Raw genomic sequence first — 17,039 nt, forward strand, 5'->3', positions numbered from 1 at the left:
CCCTACCAGCTCTTAGCACAGGGAGTCCTGGTCTGCACATGCATGAGCCAGGGAGCCAGACAGCCAGAGGAGGACGCTGCCGTGGGCTCTAACTGTCCTCAGAGAATGTTGGTATGACCCGGGGATCCAAGGGAGGTGGGGGGAACCTCGGAGGCGCCCAGGAACGCAGGAGGGCCCAGACTGCGGCCCTGCCGGCCCTCGGAGAGGGCCCACGCGTGTCTGCTCGGGCTCAGGAGGCCACGGTGGGACAGCCAGTACCCCAGCACCGAGCTCATCTCGCGTGGACCACCCACTGCGCGTCAGGAGTAGGTGTGTCCCAGCAGGAGCCCCTAGGAACAGCCCTGCCCTACCAGCTCTTAGCACAGGGAGTCCTGGTCTGCACATGCATGAGCCAGGGAGCCAGACAGCCAGAGGAGGACGCTGCCGTGGGCTCTAACTGTCCTCAGAGAATGTTGGTATGACCCGGGGATCCAAGGGAGGTGGGGGGAACCTCGGAGGCGCCCAGGAACGCAGGAGGGCCCAGACTCCGGCCCTGCCGGCCCTCGGAGAGGGCCCACGCGTGTCTGCTCGGGCTCAGGAGGCCACGGTGGGACAGCCAGTACCCCAGCACCGAGCTCATCTCGCGTGGACCACCCAGTGCGCGTCAGGAGTAGGTGTGTCCCAGCAGGAGCCCCTAGGAACAGCCCTGCCCTACCAGCTCTTAGCACAGGGAGTCCTGGTCTGCACATGCATGAGCCAGGGAGCCAGGGAGCCAGAGGAGGACGCTGCCGTGGGCTCTAACTGTCCTCAGAGAATGTTGGTATGACCCGGGGATCCAAGGGAGGTGGGGGGAACCTCGGAGGCGCCCAGGAACGCAGGAGGGCCCAGACTCCGGCCCTGCCGGCCCTCGGAGAGGGCCCACGCGTGTCTGCTCGGGCTCAGGAGGCCACGGTGGGACAGCCAGTACCCCAGCACCGAGCTCATCTCGCGTGGACCACCCAGTGGGCGTCAGGAGTAGGTGTGTCCCAGCAGCAGCCGCCCCCCACCCCGGGAACGGCCCCTCCCTAGACAAGCCTTTCCTGTGAGGAGTCCTGGACTGCGCACGCGCGAGCCGGCGAGCCCGCCAGCCAGAGGGAGATGATGCCTGGGGCTCCTCTTACCTCAGAGAATGCTTGTGCGGCCTGGGGGCGCCCGCAGGTGTGCTCCGAGGCCTGCCGCGGCCTCTAGCTAGCACCTGGGGCCAGTTGGCAGTGCCGGCTGGCCAGCCTCCTAGAGCCAGGGCTGGCTGCAGCAGGCTCCGCGGGCGGGCGGTCGGGCGGTCCGGCGGGCGAAGGGCAGACGGAAGCCGAAGGGGACCCGCCCGCCCGCTCCACTGCGAAGCGCGCCCGCCCTGGAGGCCAGGACCCCAGGGGGCAGAAGTGGGTCTGGCTTTGCATTGGCCGACCAGCGGGAGGGAGCCAGCCAGGGGCAGCCAGTTGCATCCTCCCGGGAACTGCCAGCGGAGGCTTTTGGGGAGCGCGCTGCCAACTCTTGGCTTGGCCGGGGGAGACCTGCCGTGTCTGTGGCTCCAGCCGGCTAGCAGGCTGCAGGGTCGGGCGCAGCGGCCGTGGGGCTCTGGAGCTTGCTGCCCTGCCCGTGGGCGGGGCCTCCACGGGCCAGCCAGGTGGCACAGGGTTCCTGGGGCTGCGCCTCGTCCCGGCCCGGCCCAAGGGAGGTGCGGGGAACCTCGGAGGCGCCCAGGAACGCAGGAGGGCCCAGACTGCGGCCCTGCCGGCCCTCGGAGAGGGCCCACGCGTGTCTGCTCGGGCTCAGGAGGCCACGGTGGGACAGCCAGTACCCCAGCACCGAGCTCATCTCGCGTGGACCACCCAGTGCGCGTCAGGAGTAGGAGCGTCCCAGCAGGAGCCCCTAGGAACAGCCCTGCCCTACCAGCTCTTAGCACAGGGAGTCCTGGTCTGCACATGCATGAGCCAGGGAGCCAGGGAGCCAGAGGAGGACGCTGCCGTGGGCTCTAACTGTCCTCAGAGAATGTTGGTATGACCCGGGGATCCAAGGGAGGTGGGGGGAACCTCGGAGGCGCCCAGGAACGCAGGAGGGCCCAGACTCCGGCCCTGCCGGCCCTCGGAGAGGGCCCACGCGTGTCTGCTCGGGCTCAGGAGGCCACGGTGGGACAGCCAGTACCCCAGCACCGAGCTCATCTCGCGTGGACCACCCAGTGGGCGTCAGGAGTAGGTGTGTCCCAGCAGCAGCCGCCCCCCACCCCGGGAACGGCCCCTCCCTAGACAAGCCTTTCCTGTGAGGAGTCCTCTACTGCGCACGCGCGAGCCGGCGAGCCCGCCAGCCAGAGGGAGATGATGCCTGGGGCTCCTCTTGCCTCAGAGAATGCTTGTGCGGCCTGGGGGCGCCCGCAGGTGTGCTCCGAGGCCTGCCGCTGCCTCTAGCTAGCACCTGGGGCCAGTTGGCAGTGCCGGCTGGCCAGCCTCCTAGAGCCAGGGCTGGCTGCAGCAGGCTCCGCGAGCGGGCGGGCGGGCGGTCCGGCGGGCGAAGGGCAGACGGAAGCCGAAGGGGGCCCGCCCGCCCGCTCCACTGCGAAGCGCGCCCGCCCTGGAGGCCAGGACCCCAGGGGGCAGAAGTGGGTCTGGCTTTGCATTGGCCGACCAGCGGGAGGGAGCCAGCCAGGGGCAGCCAGTTGCATCCTCCCGGGAACTGCCAGCGGAGGCTTTTGGGGAGCGCGCTGCCAACTCTTGGCTTGGCCGGGGGAGACCTGCCGTCTCTGTGGCTCCAGCCGGCCAGCAGGCTGCAGGGTCGGGCGCAGCGGCCGTGGGGCTCTGGAGCTTGCTGCCCTGCCCGTGGGCGGGGCCTCCACTGGCCAGCCAGGTGGCACAGGGTTCCTGGGGCTGCGCCTCGTCCCGGCCCGGCCCAAGGGAGGTGGGGGGAACCTCGGAGGCGCCCAGGAACGCAGGAGGGCCCAGACTGCGGCCCTGCCGGCCCTCGGAGAGGGCCCACGCGTGTCTGCTCGGGCTCAGGAGGCCACGGTGGGACAGCCAGTACCCCAGCACCGAGCTCATCTCGCGTGGACCACCCAGTGCGCGTCAGGAGTAGGTGTGTCCCAGCAGGAGCCCCTAGGAACAGCCCTGCCCTACCAGCTCTTAGCACAGGGAGTCCTGGTCTGCACATGCATGAGCCAGGGAGCCAGGGAGCCAGAGGAGGACGCTGCCGTGGGCTCTAACTGTCCTCAGAGAATGTTGGTATGACCCGGGGATCCAAGGGAGGTGGGGGGAACCTCGGAGGCGCCCAGGAACGCAGGAGGGCCCAGACTCCGGCCCTGCCGGCCCTCGGAGAGGGCCCACGCGTGTCCGCTCGGGCTCAGGAGGCCACGGTGGGACAGCCAGTACCCCAGCACCGAGCTCATCTCGCGTGGACCACCCAGTGCGCGTCAGGAGTAGGTGTGTCCCAGCAGGAGCCCCTAGGAACAGCCCTGCCCTACCAGCTCTTAGCACAGGGAGTCCTGGTCTGCACATGCATGAGCCAGGGAGCCAGACAGCCAGAGGAGGACGCTGCCGTGGGCTCTAACTGTCCTCAGAGAATGTTGGTATGACCCGGGGATCCAAGGGAGGTGGGGGGAACCTCGGAGGCGCCCAGGAACGCAGGAGGGCCCAGACTCCGGCCCTGCCGGCCCTCGGAGAGGGCCCACGCGTGTCTGCTCGGGCTCAGGAGGCCACGGTGGGACAGCCAGTACCCCAGCACCGAGCTCATCTCGCGTGGACCACCCAGTGGGCGTCAGGAGTAGGTGTGTCCCAGCAGCAGCCGCCCCCCACCCCGGGAACGGCCCCTCCCTAGACAAGCCTTTCCTGTGAGGAGTCCTGGACTGCGCACGCGCGAGCCGGCGAGCCCGCCAGCCAGAGGCAGATGAGGCCTGGGGCTCCTCTTGCCTCAGAGAATGCTTGTGCGGCCTGGGGGCGCCCGCAGGTGTGCTCCGAGGCCTGCCGCTGCCTCTAGCTAGCACCTGGGGCCAGTTGGCAGTGCCGGCTGGCCAGCCTCCTAGAGCCAGGGCTGGCTGCAGCAGGCTCCGCGAGCGGGCGGGCGGGCGGTCCGGCGGGCGAAGGGCAGACGGAAGCCGAAGGGGGCCCGCCCGCCCGCTCCACTGCGAAGCGCGCCCGCCCTGGAGGCCAGGACCCCAGGGGGCAGAAGTGGGTCTGGCTTTGCATTGGCCGACCAGCGGGAGGGAGCCAGCCAGGGGCAGCCAGTTGCATCCTCCCGGGAACTGCCAGCGGAGGCTTTTGGGGAGCGCGCTGCCAACTCTTGGCTTGGCCGGGGGAGACCTGCCGTCTCTGTGGCTCCAGCCGGCCAGCAGGCTGCAGGGTCGGGCGCAGCGGCCGTGGGGCTCTGGAGCTTGCTGCCCTGCCCGTGGGCGGGGCCTCCACTGGCCAGCCAGGTGGCACAGGGTTCCTGGGGCTGCGCCTCGTCCCGGCCCGGCCCAAGGGAGGTGGGGGGAACCTCGGAGGCGCCCAGGAACGCAGGAGGGCCCAGACTGCGGCCCTGCCGGCCCTCGGAGAGGGCCCACGCGTGTCTGCTCGGGCTCAGGAGGCCACGGTGGGACAGCCAGTACCCCAGCACCGAGCTCATCTCGCGTGGACCACCCAGTGCGCGTCAGGAGTAGGTGTGTCCCAGCAGGAGCCCCTAGGAACAGCCCTGCCCTACCAGCTCTTAGCACAGGGAGTCCTGGTCTGCACATGCATGAGCCAGGGAGCCAGACAGCCAGAGGAGGACGCTGCCGTGGGCTCTAACTGTCCTCAGAGAATGTTGGTATGACCCGGGGATCCAAGGGAGGTGGGGGGAACCTCGGAGGCGCCCAGGAACGCAGGAGGGCCCAGACTCCGGCCCTGCCGGCCCTCGGAGAGGGCCCACGCGTGTCTGCTCGGGCTCAGGAGGCCACGGTGGGACAGCCAGTACCCCAGCACCGAGCTCATCTCGCGTGGACCACCCAGTGCGCGTCAGGAGTAGGTGTGTCCCAGCAGGAGCCCCTAGGAACAGCCCTGCCCTACCAGCTCTTAGCACAGGGAGTCCTGGTCTGCACATGCATGAGCCAGGGAGCCAGACAGCCAGAGGAGGACGCTGCCGTGGGCTCTAACTGTCCTCAGAGAATGTTGGTATGACCCGGGGATCCAAGGGAGGTGGGGGGAACCTCGGAGGCGCCCAGGAACGCAGGAGGGCCCAGACTCCGGCCCTGCCGGCCCTCGGAGAGGGCCCACGCGTGTCTGCTCGGGCTCAGGAGGCCACGGTGGGACAGCCAGTACCCCAGCACCGAGCTCATCTCGCGTGGACCACCCAGTGGGCGTCAGGAGTAGGTGTGTCCCAGCAGCAGCCGCCCCCCACCCCGGGAACGGCCCCTCCCTAGACAAGCCTTTCCTGTGAGGAGTCCTGGACTGCGCACGCGCGAGCCGGCGAGCCCGCCAGCCAGAGGGAGATGATGCCTGGGGCTCCTCTTGCCTCAGAGAATGCTTGTGCGGCCTGGGGGCGCCCGCAGGTGTGCTCCGAGGCCTGCCGCGGCCTCTAGCTAGCACCTGGGGCCAGTTGGCAGTGCCGGCTGGCCAGCCTCCTAGAGCCAGGGCTGGCTGCAGCAGGCTCCGCGAGCGGGCGGTCGGGCGGTCCGGCGGGCGAAGGGCAGACGGAAGCCGAAGGGGACCCGCCCGCCCGCTCCACTGCGAAGCGCGCCCGCCCTGGAGGCCAGGACCCCAGGGGGCAGAAGTGGGTCTGGCTTTGCATTGGCCGACCAGCGGGAGGGAGCCAGCCAGGGGCAGCCAGTTGCATCCTCCCGGGAACTGCCAGCGGAGGCTTTTGGGGAGCGCGCTGCCAACTCTTGGCTTGGCCGGGGGAGACCTGCCGTCTCTGTGGCTCCAGCCGGCCAGCAGGCTACAGGGTCGGGCGCAGCGGCCATGGGGCTCTGGAGCTTGCTGCCCTGCCCGTGGGCGGGGCCTCCACGGGCCAGCCAGGTGGCACAGGGTTCCTGGGGCTGCGCCTCCTCCCGGCCCGGCCCGGCCCGGCCCAAGGGAGGTGGGGGGAACCTCGGAGGCGCCCAGGAACGCAAGAGGGCCTAGACTGCGGCCCTGCCGGCCCTCGGAGAGGGCCCACGCGTGTCTGCTCGGGCTCAGGAGGCCACGGTGGGACAGCCAGTACCCCAGCACCGAGCTCATCTCGCGTGGACCACCCAGTGCGCGTCAGGAGTAGGTGTGTCCCAGCAGGAGCCCCTAGGAACAGCCCTGCCCTACCAGCTCTTAGCACAGGGAGTCCTGGTCTGCACATGCATGAGCCAGGGAGCCAGACAGCCAGAGGAGGACGCTGCCGTGGGCTCTAACTGTCCTCAGAGAATGTTGGTATGACCCGGGGATCCAAGGGAGGTGGGGGGAACCTCGGAGGCGCCCAGGAACGCAGGAGGGCCCAGACTGCGGCCCTGCCGGCCCTCGGAGAGGGCCCACGCGTGTCTGCTCGGGCTCAGGAGGCCACGGTGGGACAGCCAGTACCCCAGCACCGAGCTCATCTCGCGTGGACCACCCAGTGCGCGTCAGGAGTAGGTGTGTCCCAGCAGGAGCCCCTAGGAACAGCCCTGCCCTACCAGCTCTTAGCACAGGGAGTCCTGGTCTGCACATGCATGAGCCAGGGAGCCAGACAGCCAGAGGAGGACGCTGCCGTGGGCTCTAACTGTCCTCAGAGAATGTTGGTATGACCCGGGGATCCAAGGGAGGTGGGGGGAACCTCGGAGGCGCCCAGGAACGCAGGAGGGCCCAGACTCCGGCCCTGCCGGCCCTCGGAGAGGGCCCACGCGTGTCTGCTCGGGCTCAGGAGGCCACGGTGGGACAGCCAGTACCCCAGCACCGAGCTCATCTCGCGTGGACCACCCAGTGCGCGTCAGGAGTAGGTGTGTCCCAGCAGGAGCCCCTAGGAACAGCCCTGCCCTACCAGCTCTTAGCACAGGGAGTCCTGGTCTGCACATGCATGAGCCAGGGAGCCAGACAGCCAGAGGAGGACGCTGCCGTGGGCTCTAACTGTCCTCAGAGAATGTTGGTATGACCCGGGGATCCAAGGGAGGTGGGGGGAACCTCGGAGGCGCCCAGGAACGCAGGAGGGCCCAGACTGCGGCCCTGCCGGCCCTCGGAGAGGGCCCACGCGTGTCTGCTCGGGCTCAGGAGGCCACGGTGGGACAGCCAGTACCCCAGCACCGAGCTCATCTCGCGTGGACCACCCAGTGCGCGTCAGGAGTAGGTGTGTCCCAGCAGGAGCCCCTAGGAACAGCCCTGCCCTACCAGCTCTTAGCACAGGGAGTCCTGGTCTGCACATGCATGAGCCAGGGAGCCAGACAGCCAGAGGAGGACGCTGCCGTGGGCTCTAACTGTCCTCAGAGAATGTTGGTATGACCCGGGGATCCAAGGGAGGTGGGGGGAACCTCGGAGGCGCCCAGGAACGCAGGAGGGCCCAGACTCCGGCCCTGCCGGCCCTCGGAGAGGGCCCACGCGTGTCTGCTCGGGCTCAGGAGGCCACGGTGGGACAGCCAGTACCCCAGCACCGAGCTCATCTCGCGTGGACCACCCAGTGGGCGTCAGGAGTAGGTGTGTCCCAGCAGCAGCTGCCCCCCACCCCGGGAACGGCCCCTCCCTAAACAAGCCTTTCCTGTGAGGAGTCCTGGACTGCGCACGCGCGAGCCGGCGAGCCCGCCAGCCAGAGGGAGATGAGGCCTGGGGCTCCTCTTGCCTCAGAGAATGCTTGTGCGGCCTGGGGGCGCCCGCAGGTGTGCTCCGAGGCCTGCCGCGGCCTCTAGCTAGCACCTGGGGCCAGTTGGCAGTGCCGGCTGGCCAGCCTCCTAGAGCCAGGGCTGGCTGCAGCAGGCTCCGCGGGCGGGCGGGCGGGCGAAGGGCAGACGGAAGCCGAAGCGCGCCCGCCCTGGAGGCCAGGACCCCAGGGGGCAGAAGTGGGTCTGGCTTTGCATTGCCCGACCAGCGGGAGGGAGCCAGCCAGGGGCAGCCAGTTGCATCCTCCCGGGAACTGCCAGCGGAGGCTTTTGGGGAGCGCGCTGCCAACTCTTGGCTTGGCCGGGGGAGACCTGCCGTCTCTGTGGCTCCAGCCGGCCAGCAGGCTACAGGGTCGGGCGCAGCGGCCGTGGGGCTCTGGAGCTTGCTGCCCTGCCCGTGGGCGGGGCCTCCACTGGCCAGCCAGGTGGCACAGGGTTCCTGGGGCTGCGCCTCGTCCCGGCCCGGCCCAAGGGAGGTGGGGGGAACCTCGGAGGCGCCCAGGAACGCAGGAGGGCCCAGACTGCGGCCCTGCCGGCCCTCGGAGAGGGCCCACGCGTGTCTGCTCGGGCTCAGGAGGCCACGGTGGGACAGCCAGTACCCCAGCACCGAGCTCATCTCGCGTGGACCACCCAGTGCGCGTCAGGAGTAGGTGTGTCCCAGCAGGAGCCCCTAGGAACAGCCCTGCCCTACCAGCTCTTAGCACAGGGAGTCCTGGTCTGCACATGCATGAGCCAGGGAGCCAGACAGCCAGAGGAGGACGCTGCCGTGGGCTCTAACTGTCCTCAGAGAATGTTGGTATGACCCGGGGATCCAAGGGAGGTGGGGGGAACCTCGGAGGCGCCCAGGAACGCAGGAGGGCCCAGACTCCGGCCCTGCCGGCCCTCGGAGAGGGCCCACGCGTGTCTGCTCGGGCTCAGGAGGCCACGGTGGGACAGCCAGTACCCCAGCACCGAGCTCATCTCACGTGGACCACCCAGTGGGCGTCAGGAGTAGGTGTGTCCCAGCAGCAGCTGCCCCCCACCCCGGGAACGGCCCCTCCCTAAACAAGCCTTTCCTGTGAGGAGTCCTGGACTGCGCACGCGCGAGCCGGCGAGCCCGCCAGCCAGAGGGAGATGAGGCCTGGGGCTCCTCTTGCCTCAGAGAATGCTTGTGCGGCCTGGGGGCGCCCGCAGGTGTGCTCCGAGGCCTGCCGCGGCCTCTAGCTAGCACCTGGGGCCAGTTGGCAGTGCCGGCTGGCCAGCCTCCTAGAGCCAGGGCTGGCTGCAGCAGGCTCCGCGGGCGGGCGGGCGGGCGAAGGGCAGACGGAAGCCGAAGCGCGCCCGCCCTGGAGGCCAGGACCCCAGGGGGCAGAAGTGGGTCTGGCTTTGCATTGCCCGACCAGCGGGAGGGAGCCAGCCAGGGGCAGCCAGTTGCATCCTCCCGGGAACTGCCAGCGGAGGCTTTTGGGGAGCGCGCTGCCAACTCTTGGCTTGGCCGGGGGAGACCTGCCGTCTCTGTGGCTCCAGCCGGCCAGCAGGCTACAGGGTCGGGCGCAGCGGCCGTGGGGCTCTGGAGCTTGCTGCCCTGCCCGTGGGCGGGGCCTCCACGGGCCAGCCAGGTGGCACAGGGTTCCTGGGGCTGCGCCTCCTCCCGGCCCGGCCCGGCCCGGCCCAAGGGAGGTGGGGGGAACCTCGGAGGCGCCCAGGAACGCAAGAGGGCCCAGACTGCGGCCCTGCCGGCCCTCGGAGAGGGCCCACGCGTGTCTGCTCGGGCTCAGGAGGCCACGGTGGGACAGCCAGTACCCCAGCACCGAGCTCATCTCGCGTGGACCACCCAGTGCGCGTCAGGAGTAGGTGTGTCCCAGCAGGAGCCCCTAGGAACAGCCCTGCCCTACCAGCTCTTAGCACAGGGAGTCCTGGTCTGCACATGCATGAGCCAGGGAGCCAGACAGCCAGAGGAGGACGCTGCCGTGGGCTCTAACTGTCCTCAGAGAATGTTGGTATGACCCGGGGATCCAAGGGAGGTGGGGGGAACCTCGGAGGCGCCCAGGAACGCAGGAGGGCCCAGACTGCGGCCCTGCCGGCCCTCGGAGAGGGCCCACGCGTGTCTGCTCGGGCTCAGGAGGCCACGGTGGGACAGCCAGTACCCCAGCACCGAGCTCATCTCGCGTGGACCACCCAGTGCGCGTCAGGAGTAGGTGTGTCCCAGCAGGAGCCCCTAGGAACAGCCCTGCCCTACCAGCTCTTAGCACAGGGAGTCCTGGTCTGCACATGCATGAGCCAGGGAGCCAGACAGCCAGAGGAGGACGCTGCCGTGGGCTCTAACTGTCCTCAGAGAATGTTGGTATGACCCGGGGATCCAAGGGAGGTGGGGGGAACCTCGGAGGCGCCCAGGAACGCAGGAGGGCCCAGACTCCGGCCCTGCCGGCCCTCGGAGAGGGCCCACGCGTGTCTGCTCGGGCTCAGGAGGCCACGGTGGGACAGCCAGTACCCCAGCACCGAGCTCATCTCGCGTGGACCACCCAGTGGGCGTCAGGAGTAGGTGTGTCCCAGCAGCAGCCGCCCCCCACCCCGGGAACGGCCCCTCCCTAGACAAGCCTTTCCTGTGAGGAGTCCTGGACTGCGCACGCGCGAGCCGGCGAGCCCGCCAGCCAGAGGGAGATGATGCCTGGGGCTCCTCTTGCCTCAGAGAATGCTTGTGCGGCCTGGGGGCGCCCGCAGGTGTGCTCCGAGGCCTGCCGCTGCCTCTAGCTAGCACCTGGGGCCAGTTGGCAGTGCCGGCTGGCCAGCCTCCTAGAGCCAGGGCTGGCTGCAGCAGGCTCCGCGAGCGGGCGGGCGGGCGGGCGGTCCGGCGGGCGAAGGGCAGACGGAAGCCGAAGGGGGCCCGCCCGCCCGCTCCACTGCGAAGCGCGCCCGCCCTGGAGGCCAGGACCCCAGGGGGCAGAAGTGGGTCTGGCTTTGCATTGGCCGACCAGCGGGAGGGAGCCAGCCAGGGGCAGCCAGTTGCATCCTCCCGGGAACTGCCAGCGGAGGCTTTTGGGGAGCGCGCTGCCAACTCTTGGCTTGGCCGGGGGAGACCTGCCGTCTCTGTGGCTCCAGCCGGCCAGCAGGCTGCAGGGTCGGGCGCAGCGGCCGTGGGGCTCTGGAGCTTGCTGCCCTGCCCGTGGGCGGGGCCTCCACGGGCCAGCCAGGTGGCACAGGGTTCCTGGGGCTGCGCCTCGTCCCGGCCCGGCCCGGCCCAAGGGAGGTGGGGGGAACCTCGGAGTCGCCCAGGAAAGCAAGAGGGCCCAGACTGCGGCCCTGCCGGCCCTCGGAGAGGGCCCACGCGTGTCTGCTCGGGCTCAGGAGGCCACGGTGGGACAGCCAGTACCCCAGCACCGAGCTCATCTCGCGTGGACCACCCAGTGCGCGTCAGGAGTAGGTGTGTCCCAGCAGGAGCCCCTAGGAACAGCCCTGCCCTACCAGCTCTTAGCACAGGGAGTCCTGGTCTGCACATGCATGAGCCAGGGAGCCAGACAGCCAGAGGAGGACGCTGCCGTGGGCTCTAACTGTCCTCAGAGAATGTTGGTATGACCCGGGGATCCAAGGGAGGTGGGAGGAACCTCGGAGGCGCCCAGGAACGCAGGAGGGCCCAGACTCCGGCCCTGCCGGCCCTCGGAGAGGGCCCACGCGTGTCTGCTCGGGCTCAGGAGGCCACGGTGGGACAGCCAGTACCCCAGCACCGAGCTCATCTCGCGTGGACCACCCAGTGGGCGTCAGGAGTAGGTGTGTCCCAGCAGCAGCCGCCCCCCACCCCGGGAACGGCCCCTCCCTAGACAAGCCTTTCCTGTGAGGAGTCCTGGACTGCGCACGCGGGAGCCGGCGAGCCCGCCAGCCAGAGGGAGATGATGCCTGGGGCTCCTCTTACCTCCGAGAATGCTTGTGCGGCCTGGGGGCGCCCGCAGGTGTGCTCCGAGGCCTGCCGCGGCCTCTAGCTAGCACCTGGGGCCAGTTGGCAGTGCCGGCTGGCCAGCCTCCTAGAGCCAGGGCTGGCTGCAGCAGGCTCCGCGGGCGGGCGGTCGGGCGGTCCGGCGGGCGAAGGGCAGACGGAAGCCGAAGGGGACCCGCACGCCCGCTCCACTGCGAAGCGCGCCCGCCCTGGAGGCCAGGACCCCAGGGGGCAGAAGTGGGTCTGGCTTTGCATTGGCCGACCAGCGGGAGGGAGCCAGCCAGGGGCAGCCAGTTGCATCCTCCCGGGAACTGCCAGCGGAGGCTTTTGGGGAGCGCGCTGCCAACTCTTGGCTTGGCCGGGGGAGACCTGCCGTCTCTGTGGCTCCAGCCGGCCAGCAGGCTACAGGGTCGGGCGCAGCGGCCGTGGGGCTCTGGAGCTTGCTGCCCTGCCCGTGGGCGGGGCCTCCACGGGCCAGCCAGGTGGCACAGGGTTCCTGGGGCTGCGCCTCCTCCCGGCCCGGCCCGGCCCGGCCCAAGGGAGGTGGGGGGAACCTCGGAGGCGCCCAGGAACGCAAGAGGGCCCAGACTGCGGCCCTGCCGGCCCTCGGAGAGGGCCCACGCGTGTCTGCTCGGGCTCAGGAGGCCACGGTGGGACAGCCAGTACCCCAGCACCGAGCTCATCTCGCGTGGACCACCCAGTGCGCGTCAGGAGTAGGTGTGTCCCAGCAGGAGCCCCTAGGAACAGCCCTGCCCTACCAGCTCTTAGCACAGGGAGTCCTGGTCTGCACATGCATGAGCCAGGGAGCCAGACAGCCAGAGGAGGACGCTGCCGTGGGCTCTAACTGTCCTCAGAGAATGTTGGTATGACCCGGGGATCCAAGGGAGGTGGGGGGAACCTCGGAGGCGCCCAGGAACGCAGGAGGGCCCAGACTCCGGCCCTGCCGGCCCTCGGAGAGGGCCCACGCGTGTCTGCTCGGGCTCAGGAGGCCACGGTGGGACAGCCAGTACCCCAGCACCGAGCTCATCTCGCGTGGACCACCCAGTGGGCGTCAGGAGTAGGTGTGTCCCAGCAGCAGCCGCCCCCCACCCCGGGCACGGCCCCTCCCTAGACAAGCCTTCCCTGTGAGGAGTCCTGGACTGCGCACGCGCGAGCCGGCGAGCCCGCCAGCCAGAGGGAGATGATGCCTGGGGCTCCTCTTGCCTCAGAGAATGCTTGTGCGGCCTGGGGGCGCCCGCAGGTGTGCTCCGAGGCCTGCCGCTGCCTCTAGCTAGCACCTGGGGCCAGTTGGCAGTGCCGGCTGGCCAGCCTCCTAGAGCCAGGGCTGGCTGCAGCAGGCTCCGCGAGCGGGCGGGCGGGCGGTCCGGCGGGCGAAGGGCAGACGGAAGCCGAAGGGGGCCCGCCCGCCCGCTCCACTGCGAAGCGCGCCCGCCCTGGAGGCCAGGACCCCAGGGGGCAGAAGTGGGTCTGGCTTTGCATTGGCCGACCAGCGGGAGGGAGCCAGCCAGGGGCAGCCAGTTGCATCCTCCCGGGAACTGCCAGCGGAGGCTTTTGGGGAGCGCGCTGCCAACTCTTGGCTTTGCCGGGGGAGACCTGCCGTCTCTGTGGCTCCAGCCGGCCAGCAGGCTGCAGGGTCGGGCGCAGCGGCCGTGGGGCTCTGGAGCTTGCTGCCCTGCCCGTGGGCGGGGCCTCCACTGGCCAGCCAGGTGGCACAGGGTTCCTGGGGCTGCGCCTCGTCCCGGCCCGGCCCAAGGGAGGTGGGGGGAACCTCGGAGGCGCCCAGGAACGCAGGAGGGCCCAGACTGCGGCCCTGCCGGCCCTCGGAGAGGGCCCACGCGTGTCTGCTCGGGCTCAGGAGGCCACGGTGGGACAGCCAGTACCCCAGCACCGAGCTCATCTCGCGTGGACCACCCAGTGCGCGTCAGGAGTAGGTGTGTCCCAGCAGGAGCCCCTAGGAACAGCCCTGCCCTACCAGCTCTTAGCACAGGGAGTCCTGGTCTGCACATGCATGAGCCAGGGAGCCAGAGAGCCAGAGGAGGACGCTGCCGTGGGCTCGAACTGTCCTCAGAGAATGTTGGTATGACCCGGGGATCCAAGGGAGGTGGGGGGAACCTCGGAGGCGCCCAGGAACGCAGGAGGGCCCAGACTCCGGCCCTGCCGGCCCTCGGAGAGGGCCCACGCGTGTCCGCTCGGGCTCAGGAGGCCACGGTGGGACAGCCAGTACCCCAGCACCGAGCTCATCTCGCGTGGACCACCCAGTGCGCGTCAGGAGTAGGTGTGTCCCAGCAGGAGCCCCTAGGAACAGCCCTGCCCTACCAGCTCTTAGCACAGGGAGTCCTGGTCTGCACATGCATGAGCCAGGGAGCCAGACAGCCAGAGGAGGACGCTGCCGTGGGCTCTAACTGTCCTCAGAGAATGTTGGTATGACCCGGGGATCCAAGGGAGGTGGGGGGAACCTCGGAGGCGCCCAGGAACGCAGGAGGGCCCAGACTCCGGCCCTGCCGGCCCTCGGAGAGGGCCCACGCATGTCTGCTCGGGCTCAGGAGGCCACGGTGGGACAGCCAGTACCCCAGCACTGAGCTCATCTCGCGTGGACCACCCAGTGGGCGTCAGGAGTAGGTGTGTCCCAGCAGCAGCCGCCCCCCACCCCGGGAACGGCCCCTCCCTAGACAAGCCTTTCCTGTGAGGAGTCCTGGACTGCGCACGCGCGAGCCGGCGAGCCCGCCAGCCAGAGGGAGATGATGCCTGGGGCTCCTCTTGCCTCAGAGAATGCTTGTGCGGCCTGGGGGCGCCCGCAGGTGTGCTCCGAGGCCTGCCGCTGCCTCTAGCTAGCACCTGGGGCCAGTTGGCAGTGCCGGCTGGCCAGCCTCCTAGAGCCAGGGCTGGCTGCAGCAGGCTCCGCGAGCGGGCGGGCGGGCGGTCCGGCGGGCGAAGGGCAGACGGAAGCCGAAGGGGGCCCGCCCGCCCGCTCCACTGCGAAGCGCGCCCGCCCTGGAGGCCAGGACCCCAGGGGGCAGAAGTGGGTCTGGCTTTGCATTGGCCGACCAGCGGGAGGGAGCCAGCCAGGGGCAGCCAGTTGCATCCTCCCGGGAACTGCCAGCGGAGGCTTTTGGGGAGCGCGCTGCCAACTCTTGGCTTGGCCGGGGGAGACCTGCCGTCTCTGTGGCTCCAGCCGGCCAGCAGGCTGCAGGGTCGGGCGCAGCGGCCGTGGGGCTCTGGAGCTTGCTGCCCTGCCCGTGGGCGGGGCCTCCACTGGCCAGCCAGGTGGCACAGGGTTCCTGGGGCTGCGCCTCGTCCCGGCCCGGCCCAAGGGAGGTGGGGGGAACCTCGGAGGCGCCCAGGAACGCAGGAGGGCCCAGACTGCGGCCCTGCCGGCCCTCGGAGAGGGCCCACGCGTGTCTGCTCGGGCTCAGGAGGCCACGGTGGGACAGCCAGTACCCCAGCACCGAGCTCATCTCGCGTGGACCACCCAGTGCGCGTCAGGAGTAGGTGTGTCCCAGCAGGAGCCCCTAGGAACAGCCCTGCCCTACCAGCTCTTAGCACAGGGAGTCCTGGTCTGCACATGCATGAGCCAGGGAGCCAGACAGCCAGAGGAGGACGCTGCCGTGGGCTCTAACTGTCCTCAGAGAATGTTGGTATGACCCGGGGATCCAAGGGAGGTGGGGGGAACCTCGGAGGCGCCCAGGAACGCAGGAGGGCCCAGACTGCGGCCCTGCCGGCCCTCGGAGAGGGCCCACGCGTGTCTGCTCGGGCTCAGGAGGCCACGGTGGGACAGCCAGTACCCCAGCACCGAGCTCATCTCGCGTGGACCACCCAGTGCGCGTCAGGAGTAGGTGTGTCCCAGCAGGAGCCCCTAGGGACAGCCCTGCCCTACCAGCTCTTAGCACAGGGAGTCCTGGTCTGCACATGCATGAGCCAGGGAGCCAGACAGCCAGAGGAGGACGCTGCCGTGGGCTCTAACTGTCCTCAGAGAATGTTGGTATGACCCGGGGATCCAAGGGAGGTGGGGGGAACCTCGGAGGCGCCCAGGAACGCAGGAGGGCCCAGACTCCGGCCCTGCCGGCCCTCGGAGAGGGCCCACGCGTGTCTGCTCGGGCTCAGGAGGCCACGGTGGGACAGCCAGTACCCCAGCACCGAGCTCATCTCGCGTGGACCACCCAGTGGGCGTCAGGAGTAGGTGTGTCCCAGCAGCAGCCGCCCCCCACCCCGGGAACGGCCCCTCCCTAGACAAGCCTTTCCTGTGAGGAGTCCTGGACTTTTCACGCGGGAGCCGGCGAGCCCGCCAGCCAGAGGGAGATGATGCCTGGGGCTCCTCTTGCCTCAGAGAATGCTTGTGCGGCCTGGGGGCGCCCGCAGGTGTGCTCCGAGGCCTGCCGCTGCCTCTAGCTAGCACCTGGGGCCAGTTGGCAGTGCCGGCTGGCCAGCCTCCTAGAGCCAGGGCTGGCTGCAGCAGGCTCCGCGAGCGGGCGGGCGGGCGGTCCGGCGGGCGAAGGGCAGACGGAAGCCGAAGGGGGCCCGCCCGCCCGCTCCACTGCGAAGCGCGCCCGCCCTGGAGGCCAGGACCCCAGGGGGCAGAAGTGGGTCTGGCTTTGCATTGGCCGACCAGCGGGAGGGAGCCAGCCAGGGGCAGCCAGTTGCATCCTCCCGGGAACTGCCAGCGGAGGCTTTTGGGGAGCGCGCTGCCAACTCTTGGCTTGGCCGGGGGAGACCTGCCGTCTCTGTGGCTCCAGCCGGCCAGCAGGCTACAGGGTCGGGCGCAGCGGCCGTGGGGCTCTGGAGCTTGCTGCCCTGCCCGTGGGCGGGGCCTCCACGGGCCAGCCAGGTGGCACAGGGTTCCTGGGGCTGCGCCTCCTCCCGGCCCGGCCCGGCCCGGCCCAAGGGAGGTGGGGGGAACCTCGGAGGCGCCCAGGAACGCAAGAGGGCCCAGACTGCGGCCCTGCCGGCCCTCGGAGAGGGCCCACGCGTGTCTGCTCGGGCTCAGGAGGCCACGGTGGGACAGCCAGTACCCCAGCACCGAGCTCATCTCGCGTGGACCACCCAGTGCGCGTCAGGAGTAGGTGTGTCCCAGCAGGAGCCCCTAGGAACAGCCCTGCCCTACCAGCTCTTAGCACAGGGAGTCCTGGTCTGCACATGCATGAGCCAGGGAGCCAGACAGCCAGAGGAGGACGCTGCCGTGGGCTCTAACTGTCCTCAGAGAATGTTGGTATGACCCGGGGATCCAAGGGAGGTGGGGGGAACCTCGGAGGCGCCCAGGAACGCAGGAGGGCCCAGACTCCGGCCCTGCCGGCCCTCGGAGAGGGCCCACGCATGTCTGCTCGGGCTCAGGAGGCCACGGTGGGACAGCCAGTACCCCAGCACCGAGCTCATCTC

Source organism: Oryctolagus cuniculus, unplaced genomic scaffold (genome assembly GCF_964237555.1).
Source record: "Oryctolagus cuniculus unplaced genomic scaffold, mOryCun1.1 SCAFFOLD_35, whole genome shotgun sequence".
In the NCBI taxonomy this organism is placed as follows: Eukaryota; Metazoa; Chordata; class Mammalia; order Lagomorpha; family Leporidae; genus Oryctolagus; species Oryctolagus cuniculus.